Raw genomic sequence first — 18,501 nt, 5'->3', positions numbered from 1 at the left:
TCTAACCAATTTTGAATTATATTTATAAGAATAGTTATTCAATTGGGCCAGAAAAGTAGACAAAAAAAGTGGTCAAGGAAATGACTAACAATACACTAGAGAAAGTGGTTTGTCCAAGGGAAAACTGCAAAGCCAGAGGTTTAAAATAACACAAGGTGCCACTAACCAGGTAAGCATCAGAACACAGTGACAAGTAAGGAGCAAATTGCCATGTGGGCAGCCCAGGCTTTCCTAGTGCACAGCTTAAGAGTTGCTGTTTTCAAAAGGTAAAATGACAATTTCATACACAAATTTTATAAGACCACCCTAGGTGACAAGTAAGATAATCAAAGCAAATGTTCCAGGGCCATTTGTCATAAACAGAATTTGTTCAGCCAAAGCTCTTTCCCATATTGGGTGATTAATCTGAAATATTCAGCATGATATTTGGGTGGAGCATTAAGGTAATAGCTGAAGCCATGTAAAAGGCACTTCAAAAAGTAACAAGACCAAAAATTGTTCAGAAAATAACTGGAAGACACCCTGGATATCATCCATATGGTATTTTTAAGATATTTTAGAGTTGAAGAAGCTGAGGACCCAAGAATTTGCATTATTTGTTCCAGATATTATAGCTGTTCAGAGATAGAGCTAATATTAAAACCTCTGTTTCCTGAGTAATATCTGAGGAACTGTTTAATAACTTCCATAACATGGTATGGGGAATAAAAATAAAATAAACAAATAGCATGGGTTTGTATAATGATCTAGGTTTATGAACAATATAACATAATTAACTGACAAATTTTGAGATAAGGAGGACATTTACACAGAAATACTCAAATGTCAACTTTCACCTGGAAAATGCATAGGAAGTTGTTACTCCAAAAACGTGAAGGGAAACATTTACCTCAGCAATACATGGGAAAGTCATAAAGATATACATAGGATGTTTTCAGAAAAAGTTGTGGATGAAGCAGAAGAGGCAAACATTGAAAGCCAAATATCTCCCAGGAAAGATATGGTATGGCTTTGAATGTTCTGTTAATCTTGGATATTATCCTATATGTAATATGAAGATATAAAAATATTTTTTTCAGTAAAATGACTTATCACATATGTTTCTGCAAAATAATTCAGAGAATAATGTGGATAATGACCTAGAAAAATGTCAGGTTATAAGTAGAAAGACTATTTAGAAAACAAATTACAATTACCCAGGAAAGAGATAGTGATATGAGTAAGGCAAAGTCAGTTGAATGCAGAAGTTATGGAGCAGAATCCACCAGTGTAAACATTTTGGTAGTTTTTCTATACATTAATCTAGGTTCTTGGGATGTAACCTTCGAGAAACTTACGTTCTTGTTGGTAAAGGGTGGTTGAAAACTGGTGATGCAGTTTAATGAACAGAGAATTATGAGGTAGTGTTATTGAAGTAGGATGGAAGAACACTAATGATTTGCCTGGGTTAAAGGAAGACCAGTGGAAATGAAGTAAAGACACAGAGAGTAAAGGGATGATATAGAAGGGTAATGGGCTTAGGTGAGTCATTGAGAGCAGAGCTGCCCAAGACGAATGACTGATCCAGAGCTTCTCTGGAGAAATGAATAAGCATGGTTGTCAAGCCCCAAAATAATTAGCAGGGATACAAAAATGAATAAGATAAATTTCTTGACAAAGTTTTTTTTAAATAGGCCTATACAAAACAATATGACTGGTAAGTTATAAAATTAATAGGCAAAACAATATGATTGAAATGAAATGAAAACCAGAAACAGTAAAAAATACTAATGCCAGGAAAATAATTCTGTGTGACAAACCACTAAAATCAGTCAATGACTGTAAATAACAGAATAATAATTGATCTTGTAATATTGCAATGTAGCAATGTGGGATAAATTTTTAAAATCCTTCTATACAAAATGATTACAGATTTTTAAAAACATGTTTATGCTTATATGGCTTGTTATTCAGGTAGATAAATTTCTATAATTGATAGATGGCTACCTAGCATTAGTTATCCATTAATTCAAATAAAGCAGCATATTATTTTTATGATAATGCATTTTTTTACTACATATACAGATGTTTTTGAGATACATATTCAACAAAAATTAGAAAATTGATTTGGAAAATTCTTCTTGCCCATAACCATCCAAATTTATACACATGAGAAACTGAGACTAGGAGAGAGTTAAGAATGTCCTTGGGTCATAGAACTAGAGCATGGCAGAGGCAAGTTCACATAAAAACAGAATGTTAATAGTCAGTATACACAATAACATCCTCATTTCCTGTTACCATTTTCTAAACCATCCTGTGTGAAATACTCCTTAATATATGTGTACTACATGTGGTACACAAATTGGGCAGAGAAACAATATGGGATCATAGCGACTTCTTTGGCATTTGAACCATAGAATTACCATATCATGGAAAAACTAGATTTAAACTGTGTTGAGATAAGTCATTTCAGATCTGGACTTCTTGTTTTCCTTTTGGGAAACAAGGTCTATTTTCTCATAACTTTTCTCTCATACTTCTTACCTATGGAAATTGTCTGTACAACTAAACAATATTATTTAGCAAAAAAAAACCACTTTTTTTTAAAAATGCAAAGGTAAGGGGATACTTTATAATATGTCTTCTAATTAGCACAAGACTCATTCAACATTCTTTACCAGGTCTTTCTTGACAGAATTGATGTATACAAATTGGAAACAATGTATTGTGTTTGTTTTTATTGTTATGTTATAAGAACCTTGCTTTTTGATGGGAGGGCATTCAAAATGAAGATTTTAAATATTTAGGAAACTCTTTATCTGCAAAAGAGTGAAAAATAGCCTCCTTACACTGCTTTTGTACAGATGATACACATAATATGTCCCACACAGTATCTAGAAAAATAGCATATGCTTAGTGATTAGTAGCTTTTTTTTAAGCAGCATTTTAAGAATATTTCTTTGATACTTAATTTTTGATAACATGATTTACTTCACTAATCTAAAGAAAATTCCCAATTACAACATATTGGGAATAGCCAAAAGTACTTCACTAGTACCTTATGGCATATTTACACTCATACCATTGTACATTTAAAATATGTGAAAAACCCCTTTTGACTTTATTAAAATACCTAAGTGCTCAAACAATTACAAAAAGTAGAGAATGTAGTTAGGAGGATAGGATTAACTCCAAATCTAGAATTTTGAATGCTTATATTGTAGACGACTTTGGAAATGAACCTACATCAGTTACCACCCCCACCACCCCTCACCCCTCACCACCACCCCACATACAGTTTTGTGAAGATCTTTCCTCACTAAATGAAAAAAGGAAAAACCATAGGTTCAGTTAAGCTTTACAAAGGAGCCAAAAGATTGAAATTTGTTCTTTTTTATTTCTGTCTAAAAGAACACGGAGTTCCCCTCATCCAGTCAGGAACTAAGTACAGTATTCCGGCTCTGAGTAACAACAGTACCTAAAGCACCACATTAGATTTGTGCATTGTTGAAATCCTCACAATTTTCCTCTTTAATTTTCTAGAGATCACCATATAGCAGTAATGATTTCACTCCAGTCATCATGTTAAATATAAGTTTTAAACTGAGACAAAGTGGATTCTGAAACAAGACTCATGTTTTTCTGGTTCCATTAAAGAGCTAATCCCAATAGCACTGATGGATTTGCTTCAGTTGCTTGCTAGATACTTTATCTCTAATAAAGAGAAAAGCAATCTTGAAGAAAAATTAAAAATATCTTCCCATAGTTGTTGGTTTTTGCAAAACGAGCTGTAGCTATGTCCACTGTAGCTGAGCCCTAGAAGAGAAGGAATCAGTTCTCTGGAATATAATGAGTTAGTTACTTGGAGAAAATTGAACATTGTACATAGAAAAATTTTGACTCTATACTATGATTTACATTATAATTCAGATAGAGGCAAGGAATTTCTAGATAATGCAGTCATTCTGTTTCTTTGAGATATGTGGAAAATGATGTGAGAAAGTAAGTCATCAAAAAAAATTTTCCCCTTGTAATGTCAGAATTATTACACTAAACATAATTTATTTTGCAGAAACATGCATAGGTCAAGACTGGACATCTTTCCTAGTCAGGTAAAATTTATTTTCATTACTTTGTTCATTTTTTATTTGATGAAATACATCTTATTCCAGTAATTCTAAATAACTCTCTCACTCACCTAGAATGAATGTGCAGGTGGTATTGCTTCATAGCTCCCTCAGTCTCAGGCCTGTGTGAAGGGATCTCAGGAAGGGGCGCATACTCCGGGGCCGTGTGAGAGCCACATTGTCACAGTGAGACCTCTCTGACAGGAGGTATGAATGTTCCACCACCTTCACTTGCTTTTCTCAATGCTGTACTCTTTTGGTCACAATTTTATATTTCCTTACCTACTATTTTATTTAATTCCAAGGAATACTATCCTGACATTATTGTAGTTGATAGTTTTCTCTTAAATTGAAAGTTAAACCAATATTGATTTTCTATTTCTTTTCAGAAGGGCATCCAATCCACAATCTATGAGGTACAGCACCTTGACTCATGTCATCACAACATGAATTGAAAATATTCTCCTCATTTTACCTGGATTTAAATTAAGAAGATGGATAAAGAAGACAAAGCAAATTTGAAAACCAGGCATACCTGTTCACATTTAATAAATTTATTCTTTTTACATAACTTCAGGTACTGCTGTCTTGGATTTTGAATTTATTGTCAGAAAGGTTGAGTATCAATATTCTTAAGTCAAGGATGTTACGCATATTAGACAGAATGCCTGGAGCTTGAGATACGAATCTTGATTTTTCATGAAACGAATCCTTTTTAATCGTTCGGTCCGCATGATTAGAAAATGCATTTCCACAGGGTGCGAATGCATGGCCTCCATTCTTTTTTCCTCTGTTCTCTCTAGCTGCCCCATGGATTTAGATTTTGTGTTCACTTCTCACACATTTGCCCATAAGCTTTGAGGCAGAGGATGGAAACTATAGACTGTGGACCACAACCAATAGTTTTTTAAAACATATTTAAATCATTGAAAAATGTCAAAAGAAGAATGAGATTTTGTGACATGTGAAAAGCATATGAAATTCAGATTTCAGTGTCTGTAAAAAAAATTTTACTAGCACCCAGGCACACCTCTTCTTTTGCACGTTTTTTGTGATGCTTTGGCCTTTGTGCTACAGCGGCGTTGAGTCGTTGTGACAGACACTGTATGTTCTGTGAGGTCTGAACTAGTTGCTATTTGGCCTCACATAGAAAAGACTTGGCTCTAAGACAAAGTCAGATTTATTAACTGAGATTCTTGGATGAATTCAACTCCAGAATTAATAAAAAGCTCTTAAACACTTCACTTTTTTGTAAAAAATCTCCATTTTTTTCTAAGGAAATAAACCACTGTGTTCAACAGAGCTGCGTATATTTGTCAACACACATAAGTTAAAAGTTATGATCTCAAACTATTCTCACAATTGGGAAAACTAAGATGATATACCTGTTTTTGGCAATAATACCATAGCATGTATTTACGTAAATTATTGTATGTAGATGTGCGTATAATCTTTTTGATAATATACATACCAATTAAAAATTAATTTTTTCCTTTTATAGTGTAGTTCTGGTGACTAAGCAATAGGGGTAAACTTAAAATATATATTTTTTAACTATGAGTAGAAAAAAACACTCTTTTGGTTAAATTCCTTGTATAGTTTAGTTAATATAGGTGTATTCTTGGAAAGCTCCATTAATCATCTAGCTTCTTGAATTCTCTAAAGTAATGGAGAGCTTGTCATTGAGTAAGTTTCATTGTTACAAGCAAGTATTTCCCATACTTGACATTCCAAATGTTTGCTATATTCATTTCCTATCTAGGCTATACTTAATATTTTAAACTCATACTCTTTAAACAGTTCATTTTAAATAGAAGCTTTATATAATATTAACCCAAGTCACAGGTTTACTATGTAGTTATATGTATAGTTTTCTAATACACATTAATCATAAAATCTTAAAAGCCCTTCCCTTCATGTATTGCCTAAAATCATCTTGTACATTTATATTGTTAATGTAACAAATATTTATAGAGCATATACTTCATGCCAGACATTCTTCTAAGGCTCTGAAGATAGAGCAGTCCACAAACTCACAAAATTTCTGTCATTACAAGCAGTAATAAAGTGCAAAAAATAATTAATTTTTTCTCTTTATAATAAAATACAGGCTCTATAATGAATATTATAGGAATAATAAGTCTATTTTTTTCTTAAGAAAACCCCGAAGAAGATTGACGATGTGGTAAGATATTTCTATTTACAAAAATATATTAGAAGTCTGTATAATTTGTATTCTCAAAATCTATTTGTGTATTTATAGTATTGTTAATGAGTTAGAGAAAGATTGTTAAATTGCCTTCTCAATTGTCCTGAATTCTTCAGTTAAGATTCTTCCACTGAAAAATAAGGTATTTATTATCTCTTCTACCTTTTTTTCCCAAGAGCAATTAAACAATTGTTGGAGAGGAAAAATTTTCCTCTACCCTTCAAGATTCTTCTTGCTGATTGAAGAATCAAATTAATGTGAGAGATTAACAGGAGAGAATCAAATTTAATTTCATACATACAAGAACCCCACATACATGAGCAGTTTACAGACAGAAGGTAAAATGAGATATATATGCCAAGGAAGATATATATGCTAAGGAAGATATATATGCTAAGGAAGGAGATAGGGGCTTCAGAAGGGAAGAGGGAAGTTTATAGGGCTATAAGCAGAGCATATGTTCAGCAATCAGATGTTTGCCCCACGGTACAGATACGTCACTCATGAAATTTATCTCTGGTACAAGAATCCAATTTAGATTCTTCTAGGTAATTAAGGGAGGTGCAAAAGTGTCTCTGGAGGCTGCAAGGTCTGGATTGCCTTCAGCTCAAAATTGTTCATGGACAAAGTGGCACATTTTGGAGAGGCCTGTTCTGAACCTCTTTGTAATCAAGAGCTAAATAAACAGATTTCATTGATTTTATAAGCTAAAACTGTTAATTCAATTCTTCCTTTTACTTGATACACTAATGATTATGTTCATAATATGAGAAAGATTTCAAGTCCTCGTGGTATTCAACAAATAATGGTGAGATTTCAATATTCCCTGGTATCAGATTGTGATCTTTTAGAAAATAATCATTTAAGGAATTTTCTAGCAGCTTGTCTACTGAGGTAAGATTTCCTTCTAAGTCAACAAACTAATTAATAGAGAAATATTATTTAGTCCTGTTTCTGTGTGGTACCATGTAATATTTTCATGTAACTGAAGATGGTTATGGGTGGGGTCTTCAGCAGATGCTTGACCAGATGTGGCAGCCTATTGGATTCTGGTCCCAACTATGGAAAGGAGCAGAGGTCCGGTACATCTTGATAGAGAAGCAACTGGCTCCTGTGTACCACACCTTGCTAGCTACAAACCCATCACACCAGTACAGCTACGACCAAGGTAATAACCACCTATCCTATTGCAGGGTGGATGCAAGACTGGACCCAAAGGCCAGGGAGTGGCATGGCACAGATGCCTACACTGGCCAAATGGGGTGCATTTTTACAGCACTTTACCATTTCCTTATCACATCACTTTTCTTTACTTATCAATGTCCCCTACTAGTCTCTCAGTTCCATGATGTCAGGCAATGTGTTTTGATGGTCTTCATACTTCTAGTATGTTTCATAAAGTTTTGGAGCTGTTTGGTCAGTAGCTGTTTGGTTTGTAAATGCAGGAGTGAGTGTGTTACTGATTTTTCACACTTGCTTTCACAGGACGCTGACAGATACAAAGATCTTTATCTTTGCCCTCATCACGGCTCTCATGGTTATCATGGCTGTAAGTGTAATAGGAAATACTGAAGAGCATGTTCTCAGTAATTGCCCAAAGATTTCCTTGTGGCTTATAGGGTGGTTTATATATGCATTGATTTGAGTATGGCTTTATAATTTTTAATGTTTTTAGACAGGCATTTTCCTTGAACTCACATAAGTACATTAAGGACTTAGAATAAACCTGAGTGCACACCACATTGACACACAGACACTCAATTCTAATTAGCTTAATGTGAACAGTTTTTAAATGAGCTCCATAAGGATGTGGGGCTGAGAGACCGATAAAAGACACTGAAATATTAAAAGCTTCTACCTACCAAATGTCAGGAGCTTTGACTGCATATTATTTACTACTGTGCATCCCTGGTAAAACTTGATCTCTCTGAAACTCTTTCTGCCTCCTCCTCCTGCCTCTAATTTTTTTTCTTCTTCTGTTAGATGTATGGTTCCTTTCGCTGTGGCATTCTTTGTGTCTAGATACTGGGAAATTAGTCAAGAAATAAAAATAATCATCAACTACAACAAGTTTTATTGAGCATTTTAAAAACAAATTGGTTATGGCATTACAGTTTATCACACCATTTTTTTTAAGTAGGAAAATAAAAATCTAAGGACAGAGAAACCATACCACTCTATCAACACAATAAATATTTGAAAGTATGTAGCTTTTAAACTACATAAAACATATCCAAATAAAATCATTTTCTTCAACAAAACCAAAGTCTAGCTCTTCAATTTCATTCTTTTATTTATCATGATAGATTTTCTTCTCTTTAATACAGAAAAGAAATTTGGATCATGTTTCAATGTAGCAAATTAGTTTGAACAAAAATACCCTTTACTCATTTTTAAAATGTAATTAAAAGATAAAACTGGTTTAGTATATTAGTTACCTAAAACTTTGCTTCTTTTTACTTTCATGATAATTGTTTAAGATATGTACATTTTTATATTCAATCTGGACTTACAAAATTAAGGTGTCCACCATTTACTTCTCTTTTTTTCCAAGAGAGCTGATTCATCTGAAGATGTAAGATACTTTCTTTCACTTGAAAACTTGATAATTAAATATTAATTACAATGTTAATCTGTTCTTTATTTGTACAGAATGGTCATTGGTATACAGAATATGAACATGTAAGTATTCCCCTGATGCTGTGGTATGGTAAAAACATATTTTCTTCTTTGAATATTTATTCTGTAAATAGCATCAATAATTATCTCTGGAATATATCTATATAACATATGGCTAAATTACATGTTTATTTTATTTATTTATGATATATTGGTAACAGACCCCAAGTCTTGTGAACTAGTAATATTTAGATAGAAAGTCCTAATGCCATGCTGAAAAAGCCAAAATTATTCATTCAGCATTTAAGTATGTTTGTCTTGTAAGTAATTTCCTTGATCTAAGAATAATTGAAATCCTATTTCTGTTAAGTAAAATATAGATCTAATCATGCATAGCGGATGTTAAAAATACCTGTGATATGATAAGTTCCCATCTTCTGATTCTTTTGGAAGATGAGAAAATCATAAGGTTAATTTAATTTATATCAAGAGAAAAGTAGACCTGGTTTAGGAAATGCAGCCTGGTACAGCTCTCCTAAAATGTGTTTATTTATGTAAGGGTTCCAAAAGAAGAATGGATTTTAGAGACAAGAACACCTGTGTTTGTATCCTGGTCGCTTGGTATGTAATTAGACTATGAGATATTAGACCTGGAAACAAAGGAATCCTTTAAGAAATTGAGAATAAATAATTGGAAATAAATAATGTTCCTTCTGTTAAATTAGATAGAAAATTTCATTATTTAACATTTTTTTCAATTAAAGAGTTATTGATATCCTATTTTGGCATATATCAATGTGATAAGGTCTCTAAAATTCTAATATAACAATCAGATGAATTTAAAATGGGCATCAAATAAGATATAGAAAGAGGGATAGGATTCTTGGATTAACAAAAGCAAATATTTAAAAATATAAGAGTTTTAAGAGACAATAAGTTCATAAGTCGAGGTGAGAAGTGCAATTCCACCTAAGCTGTAATTGGTTAATTCCTCCTCCCTGAAATATTCACGATTGGGCAAAGAAATAGCTTGAAAGTAATATTATAAAGAATATGTAAGCCTTCTGGGGTGGCTGGCTCTAATCAATGGCCCCACATGTATTGTAAAACAGCAAAATTGTCAAGAAATTGTTGAAAGGTAAATGCCTTATCATTTTTACCACCTTTTAGAGTCTTATAAAAAAGTGAAACCTAACTAAAAGTTTGGAAAAACAATCATGTTGATGACCTATTAAGTCTTACTAAATTTAATATCCTAATTTTTAAGTGGAAATTCCTGTGAAATATTTGCAGTCATTGTCTCAGTTTTTGCAATATTTTCTTTCCTTTTGTTGTATACAGGGAAGGTGTTTTCCAAATCCACCATTGCCACAATATCCACCATTTTCATGAATTTATCCATATCCTTTTCCATATCCTTAGAACACTGCTCCATAACCACAAAATATGATTACAGAGGTAAGCCATGATTAGTGACATTTTATATCCTTCAGAAGTATCAATGGTGACAATTAAAACACGACAAACCAAAAGTATATCAAGAGAAAAGTAGGCCTGGTTTAGGAAATGCAGCCTGGTACAGCTCTCCTAAAATGTGTTTATTTATGTAAGGGTTCCAAAAGAAGAATGGGTTTTAGAGACAAGAACACCTGTGTTTGTATCCTGGTCTCTTGGTATGTAATTAGACTATGAGATATTAGACCTGGAAACAAAGGAATCCTTTAAGAAATTGAGAATAAATAATTGGAAATAAATAATGTTCCTTCTGTTATTATTATAAGAAATAAGGCCCCATGTGAACCTTGTAATCATTCAGTCATTGGATATCTATTGGCCACATCATGATCATGCAGAGACATAGCTACTGCAGATATAAATGCCACTAAGCCACAGTCTTAGCTAGTCTTAAAGATGGGTATAAAATCAAGAAAATGTCAAAATAATTTAGGATGAGAAGAGCTGAAACTGTGAAAGTGGTATAGAGAGCACTAAGTGGAGTCTGATTGCCTGACTACTTTAGAATCATTTTATTTATTTGTTTATTTTTTTATTGAAGTATAGTTGATAAACAATCATATTGGTTTCAAGTATACAACACAGTGGTTCAACAGTTACCCACATTATTAAATCCTCACCCAGTAGTGCAATTATTACCATTTTAATAAAGCTTTTTTCTATGAATGATTTTAACCAAAGCACAGCTTTTGGTCAGGGATCTTTTCAAATGTAAAATTTTTTAAATATTTAAATTTAAAAGAGGAGACACATTTTTCAGAACACAGACCATTGCAAAGGGAGATCTCTCAAATATCAGAAACCTGCAAGCATCTCAACATCAAACAGAAAAAGGCTCTTTTTTAAGGTAAAGAGAATTCAGCAAAGATTGGCGGTAACATTAAGTGGAAGCTGAGCAAGAAGGGCAAAATGATCAGGAGGGTCTGACACAGAAAGTGTCCTCTCTGCTCAGCTACTTCTTTGTCTAGGTCTGGGGGCTGCAGTTGAGATCTTGGGACACTGCGGAGAGTGAAGAAGGAAGTGAGAGTCATTATGGGGGGTATTTAAAAGAAGGCACTTTATTCTGCACAAAGCTGTACTTTTTATACTGCGATAGTGCTTATGGTTACATAAGTAGTAAAAACGCACATATATGTGGCCTTCATGGTCAGGTGTCCAGCCTTCAAGGCCCTTATCAAACTCCTTACTCATTGTAAGGTAAAAATGAGCCAAAATGACCAGGCGAGGAGGCTACAAAGGAGCCAAAAGTTTAATAGGGTGCAATCCTGGGTGATGTTTGCCAGTCTGATTAGTCACAGGCCAGAGAAGTCATGCCCAGCAGGGCAGGCAGCAAGTTTCTAAAGACGGTAGGGGGAGGCAGAGCACAGATTTACAGTGACATGAGGATTGGCTAGCCTAAGGCACAGGTTGGGAGGGGGCAGCAGCTGGGGACTTTGGCACATCATGAGTGTCCGATGTGCTCACCCCTCCCTCTGGTGCCTCCAGCCTTACATTCCAGCCTTTTGGTTATAATGGGTGCCGACTTGATCTGGCTACTTCCAGCTGAGGAGGGGTGGCGTGGGTAGGGTTGAGGCTGGTGGGAGGCCAGAGGGAAGGGGCGAGTAGTGATGTACCCACATGGTCTTGTGCACTTTTGTCCAACCTGTCTATTGGTGGCCGAAGGTTCTAGCAGATATGTTGTCTTCGTCTCTCAGGACAGATATTTCTAGCATGGTCACTTAGGCTTTGCCCCGTCTAGTCCTGCTGTCTGGACAATGAGAGACAGACTGAGGCTTGTTCATAGCAGGCAGCCTGGATGAAAGAATGGAAAGATGAGCATTGGACAGGACAAGTGGGTATCTTTCTTAGGAGTGAGAAGGTATGTAGGTAGGAGAGGTGTCTGGGGGAACTTGAGATAAGAGAGTATAAGGGTTAGGGATGACTGGGTGAAGAGGGACTACAGCTTTGTTGATTATCCGCAGGTCTTGAACAAGCTGGTAGGCCCCCGAGGGCTTCTTGACTGGAAGGATTGGAGTGTTACAGGGAGAATTAGTTGGTACTAGAAGCCTTTGGGAAAGAAGATGGTTAATGATAGGTTGGATGCTCTTGTGATGGGCGTGGGAAATAGGAAATTGAGCTCTAGAAGGAGAGGAGGATGGGTCCTTGAGGCGGATGAGGACTGAAGCATGATGGCTCGACACTACAGGAGTAAAGGTGTCTCAGACTATTGGATTAATGCCAGTCGATGGTATAGGAGGGTCTGTAGAGGCCTCAGGGCTACAACTTATATTGGCTAAGATGATGAGTGAGCTCAGTTGGGGATGACTAAGGGGCAGGGAGATAGAGGCACCAAGCTTGGAGAGGAGATCTCTCCCTAACAAAGGGATGGGACAGGACGGGATGACTAGAAATGAGTGGGTAAGGGGATGGCTCTCAAACGTGTAGGCTACTAGACCTGTCTCTAGAGGCTTAGAGGCGGTTCCTGTGACACCCATGACTGACACCTGGGAAGGATGTAAACACCTGTGAAAGGAAGGTAAAACAGAGTAGGCAGCCTCTGTGTCTACTGAAAAGGAGATGGACTTATCCGCTACTCACAGTGTGGCCCTGGGCTCAGCAAGGGTGATAGGAGTGTTTGAATCTAGGCATCTTCAGTCTTTGAGAAGGCCCAGCAGGTCTGGAGGGGAGTTCCACAGGGGGGCCTACCTCCCACAAGACTCTATCACAGGGGGATGACCTTCCCCAACTGGCCACTCTACTTTCTAATGACCTCTCTTACCACAAACTGGGCAGGGTTTAGTCAGCTTGTTGGTTGGATTGGGGCATCTGTTTGCCCAGTGGCCTTCTTGGCCACCCTGGAAGCAGGGTTCCAGAGGCTTATGGCTCCAGACCAGTCTTTGGTGTGATGAGACCTCTGTCCTGCCGGCCACAGGGCCACGGCGAAGGCTCGGGTTCGGGACACTGTCCTTCTCTCATGTTCCTCATCACGGGTATTAAAGACTTTAAAGGCCATAGTTACCAGGTCATGGAGTGGAGTTTGGGGTCCCTCTTCTGCCTTTTTAACTTACGTCTTATGTAACTAATACTTGTCCTGGTGAAATCTAGTTCTTTACTAGTTTAGGAGTAGTAAACAGTGACTTTAAATGGCAAAAGACTTACAAATGACAATGGTTAAAGATCTGATGAGAGCTTACTGTAAGACAGTTGACATAAGGAAATTTGGATGTTTCTGTAACACAAAACATTCAGTAACAAAGTTTAGCATTATTCCCTTTGACACTGTTTTCTAGGTAATTAAGCAGGTAATTTTATATCAGATAAATAAGCCAAATTGGCCAAATACTTTCTCTAATGAGAAAAAATTCCTCTGACATGTTCCAGGGGCTCTCTGGAAAATATCAGAGTTAACTAGAGGTAAAAGCACCTTTTTGAATTTAATTTTGGGAAGTTGTTAAAGTTTTTTTTAAGACATTTGTCTAAATAGAATCATAAGTCACTATGAAATAATACTTATCTATTTAACTAGAATGACAAAGATTTTAAAGGCAAATACAGAAGGTTACACAGTTATTAGCAAAGCTTAGTTTTTAGTTTTTTCATATTAAGATCTCATTATCTTAAATATTCAGACAACTCATTGAGACTTTAAGCATGAGAAACTGTTTTGATAAAACAATTAGAGAACTCTTTGCAATCTTTCAACATTAAGAGCAGACTAACAGTTAAGGAAACTTTGCCTTTTTAACTGAAAACCAAATTCTAATTTTGCTGTGTACTTGATACTGAGACTAATGTGCTTTAATTTTATATAGCATGACCATATTAAATTCTTCCACAACCTTTCTACAACTTTCTTTTTACATTCAGTGTTCTCCCTCTTAAATAAATAGCTATACTTTAGAACAATTACCTTCTTTTACCCTCTACAAAACGAATTTCCATTCTTTATACTTTCTCTTATTAAAACACACATCTTTTTAGCAAGTAGAGATGTTTTCTTCTTTAAGTAGCTTTAATTAGACCTCAAAACCATTAGAAACTTTAATTTTCAGTGAACACTGAGAACTGGGCTCTTGTAAACTATTGCACTAGCATTCTTTAGATTAACAAATTCATGAACACACTTTATAATTCCTGACACCATGTGCTTTACAGCATAATCTCTAAGCACAAAATATGTCTGCTTAACTTAGCAAAACTTCAAGATTCTAGGTTACCACAAAAATTTTCAGGCTGCAGAAAGGCACACACACTGCAATACACAATCACTAAGATGTTCACTTGCTACGCCTAGCTCACTCACTCCCAACAACCATGCCAGACCACTTACAAAACAGCGGGTGGGGGGGGGGTGTAGGATCAGGAGAGAAAGGAAGCAGGTCTGTGCTGGGAGGAGTTTAACCGTGGCTTCCAGAACCGGAGGGTGGGAGGAGCCTGTTCCAGTGGGGGAAGAGGGTGGTGAAGGCAGAAAGAGAGGGGGAGAGGGAGGTGCAGACACCGGAAGAGGAGAAGAGCAGGAAGGTAGCGTGGCTGGGAATGAAGGAACTGAAGATGGCAGCAATGCAGGGGAGGACAAAGAACTTAAAGATGGTGGCAGAGGGGGGTAGCGAGCTGAGAGAGGCGGGAGACTAAGGTCTCCTGGCAGATCTGAAAAGGAAGAAAGACTAGGCAGAGTAAGAGGCTGATAATCTTTAACTGGAGATCGGGCCAGGAGAATCTGGGTCATTGAACACTTAACATAAAGGTCTGGGCTAGAGCGCAATGTCCAAAAGGCCTGGACATAAGAGACTTCAGACTACTTCCTAGTTCAGCAACAGAAATTAGTTAGGTCCATGAGGAGGCTAAAACCAAATGTTCCCTCCAAGGGCAAGTGAGATTGATTGTCTAGAGGATACTGGGGCCAAGTTTGAGAACAGAGTTGGACCAGTTTCTGTGTTCAGATCTCCTCTACTATATCTAGGGTCACCAGATTGGATATGAGACACTGCAGAGGGGTCTAAGCCTCCAATTTAGAGGACTGGTTCCCCATGTCTGTTACCTGTTTCTCGGAGTCCCTAAACTGGCGAGCCCAGCATCCCAAACTCGCTCAGGTTAGGAGGAGACAGGGAAGTGCCAAGCACTTCCCCGGAGATCTGGGAGCCTGAATGAGGACATCTCCTCTATCTCAGGATCAGGACAGGCTTAATGCCTGGAGAACCTGGATGTAGCTACGATTTCGAACCAGGTGGAGACAGGACTGGGAAAACAGACTGGGGAAAAGGAGGGACTCACCAAATTGCCGTCCAAGCTGGCAGAAGTCCTGGGTCAGGGAAGGAAGGAGGGGTGAGAGCTGCTGGTGGCCAGCCGGAGCTCTGTACCTTACCTCCCCCTGGGTTTTGGCACCAGCTGTAAGGTAAAATTGAGCTGAAATGACCAGGCAAGGAGGCTACAAAGGAGCCAAAAGTTCAATAGGGCGCAATCCTGGGCGATGTTCACTGGTCTGATTAGTCACAGGCTGGAGAAGTCATGCCCAGCAGGGTAGGCAGCGAGTTTTTAAAGGCGGTAGGGGGAGGCAGAGCATAGATTTACACAGCGAGAGGATTGGCTAGCATAAGGTACCTTTTTCAAGTTGGGAGAGGGCAGCAGCCCGGGACTTTGGCACGTCCTCAGTGTCCTACGTGTTCACACCTCCCTCTAGTGCCTCCAGCCTTACACTCATGGGTACAACAGCTGTGTTTTCACGATTTACAGACAAGGCCAGACACATCTGGGGTGAAGCAGCGAACAGCTGTCCTCAAAGCACAGTAGGGAGAGCGGGAACGTCGGGCCTTTCCCTATATTCTTATACATTAAATTTTTAGTGCTTTTTCAGGCTTGGGGCAAACAGGGTTCAGAGGTTTTGAGCAGCAAGAGAAGCCAACCAACACTAAGTCAAGACAAAGCAGATGGTAACAAATGGACACCTGTGAACACTTGGTCATTCACTGAGGAATCTATCTAGACAATCACAACAAAGAACATCATAAATAGCAGGACTTAATCTGTAGTTCAGATTTAACAACAACAAAAAAATTTTGTCTTTATCCACAGACTTGGCAGGAAGTCCTATTTGCTCTCTTTCTCCTGAGGAATCTTTCTACTCTAAAATTCCTTATCCATCTAGTAACATTGTATTAGCCCTTGATAAAATAAATACATCCAAAGTATTTTTAAAACCATGTTTTATAAAATAATTCAAGATTGAAATATTATTGGTATTATGTTCTGCATTACATTGGAATTTTAAAATAATTTGACATATAAATAATATCCAGTTTTCCTGAAGTGAAAAAGAAAACTCAATCAAAAAGTGTTACATGAACAATACCTAAAATCAATGATCAATATTTTTAAAACAATAATAATGGTATTCCCTGAACTATTTGACATTTTTTATTTGTTCTCTGTATTAATATCATTATAAAAATTTTTTAAAAACCTTCTTGCATAATAAATCAAATCTATCAAGCATATATGGTTATCCTATTGTACCATTTCTTCGGGCAGCTATAACAAAGTACCAAACCAGTGGCTAAAAACAACAGAAACCTGTGCTCTCATCAATCTGTCTGCAGAGTCTCTCTCTTTCTGACAGCCCTAGGATACAACTCTTCTTTGCCTCTATCTAGTTTCCAGCATTGATTGGTCATCCTTCATATTCTTGATTTATGGATGCATCACTTCTATTACTATGTCTCTATTGTCATGAAGCTTTCTTCTAGTTCTGTGTCTCTTACAAAAACACCAGTCATATCAGGAAAAGGGTCCCCTCTACTCCAGTTGACCTCATCTTAACTAAATACAATTGCAATGACTGTAGTCCAAATCCGGTCACATTCTGAGGTATTGAGGGTCATGATTTCATCCTATCTTTGGAAGAAGGACACAGAGCACCATCTTCATCTTCACTTTATATAAAATTTTTCTGCAACTGTGATATACTAGTATCCATACATTTCATCAATATGTCAATATTTGTAAAGAAAAGACAAGCAATGCTATTTTATAATCTTATGGGACAAAGATTCTGGAAGAAAGAAGTTTGTGTCATAGTTGGGAGGTTATTCAAAGGGCAAGAAAATAATCTGAGCAAACTTATTTTAATTTTAAAATAATCTGTTCTAGAAGATATTCCCAACTATGCAATTTGCATGAAATCTTTGGAATACTAATCAAAATTGTGCCATTGATTTTAGCCATATTTTTAAGGAAAACTATTGCACTTTTAGCAAGTAGCTGGAAAAAAATCTCAGATATCCAATGGTTGTGAATATTGACAGCTGATAATCTAGTTTATGCTGAATTACAATTTTTATAAGATACAAATTTGTATTCAACAAATTCTTGGAGAAAGGGCTTCTGACCTCTTGTTCTCCTCTGTGATGACATACTAAATGAGCTGCTGGTAGAAGTAATGCAATAACAATAGAAGGCACCTCTACAATGCCTGACACCAAGCAAATACTTAAAAATGGCACCCAGAATCATTACCACTTACTGTGTTGGAGGACTAAGTGCTCTCCCTCAAGGAATTTTATGAAATTCACATACAATCTTATTGAATCTGGTATTGTTACACCTAGATAAAGAATCCAACAATGAACAGAAATTTGTTTTTGTTTTTTAAATCATTTTACTGAGATAAGATTAACATGGAAAGCTGTACTGTTCAATGTATATTATAAAGCTTGATAACTTTGGGGATAAGTATACACCAATGAAACAACCACCATCAAACCCATAGATATCCATCACTTCCCAATTTCCTACAGTCCCTTTATTATTATTATTATTAATCATTTTCTGTGTATGTGTTTGGAAAGAGCATTTAACACAGCATCTACTGTCTCAGCAAATCTTAGGTATACATTAGAGTATTGTTAGCAATGGGCACTATCCTGTACAGTAGGTCTCCAGAACTTATTTATCTGGGATGACTGAAGCTTTGTATTAATGGGCCACCACTGTCCCATTTTCCTCTCATCCCAGCCCCTGTCAACCAGAATTCTACTTTATGTTCCTTTGAGCATAATTATATTAGATTCTATCTAT

The 18,501-nt window shown here is 36.5% G+C and overlaps 1 protein-coding gene across 2 annotated transcripts in view; it reads right to left on the bottom strand.

The window, feature by feature from the left end:
* Positions 1 to 15,897, bottom strand: part of CSN2 (casein beta) — a 35,095-nt gene extending 19,198 nt beyond the window's left edge. The window contains exons 1-2 of one of the 2 annotated variants that reach the window (XM_073237501.1): positions 15,703 to 15,897; positions 8,181 to 8,343 (exon numbers count right to left, since the gene is read on the bottom strand). The gene's annotated coding sequence lies outside the window, so the exon portion shown is untranslated. The remainder of the gene's footprint in view (positions 1 to 8,180; positions 8,344 to 15,702) is intronic. The other variant, XM_073237500.1, reaches the window with a different exon arrangement.
* Positions 15,898 to 18,501: the final 2,604 nt, after the last annotated feature.

Source organism: Manis javanica, chromosome 5, assembly GCF_040802235.1.
Source record: "Manis javanica isolate MJ-LG chromosome 5, MJ_LKY, whole genome shotgun sequence".
Taxonomy (NCBI): Eukaryota; Metazoa; Chordata; class Mammalia; order Pholidota; family Manidae; genus Manis; species Manis javanica.
This window is presented reverse-complemented; position numbering and strand designations above follow the sequence as displayed.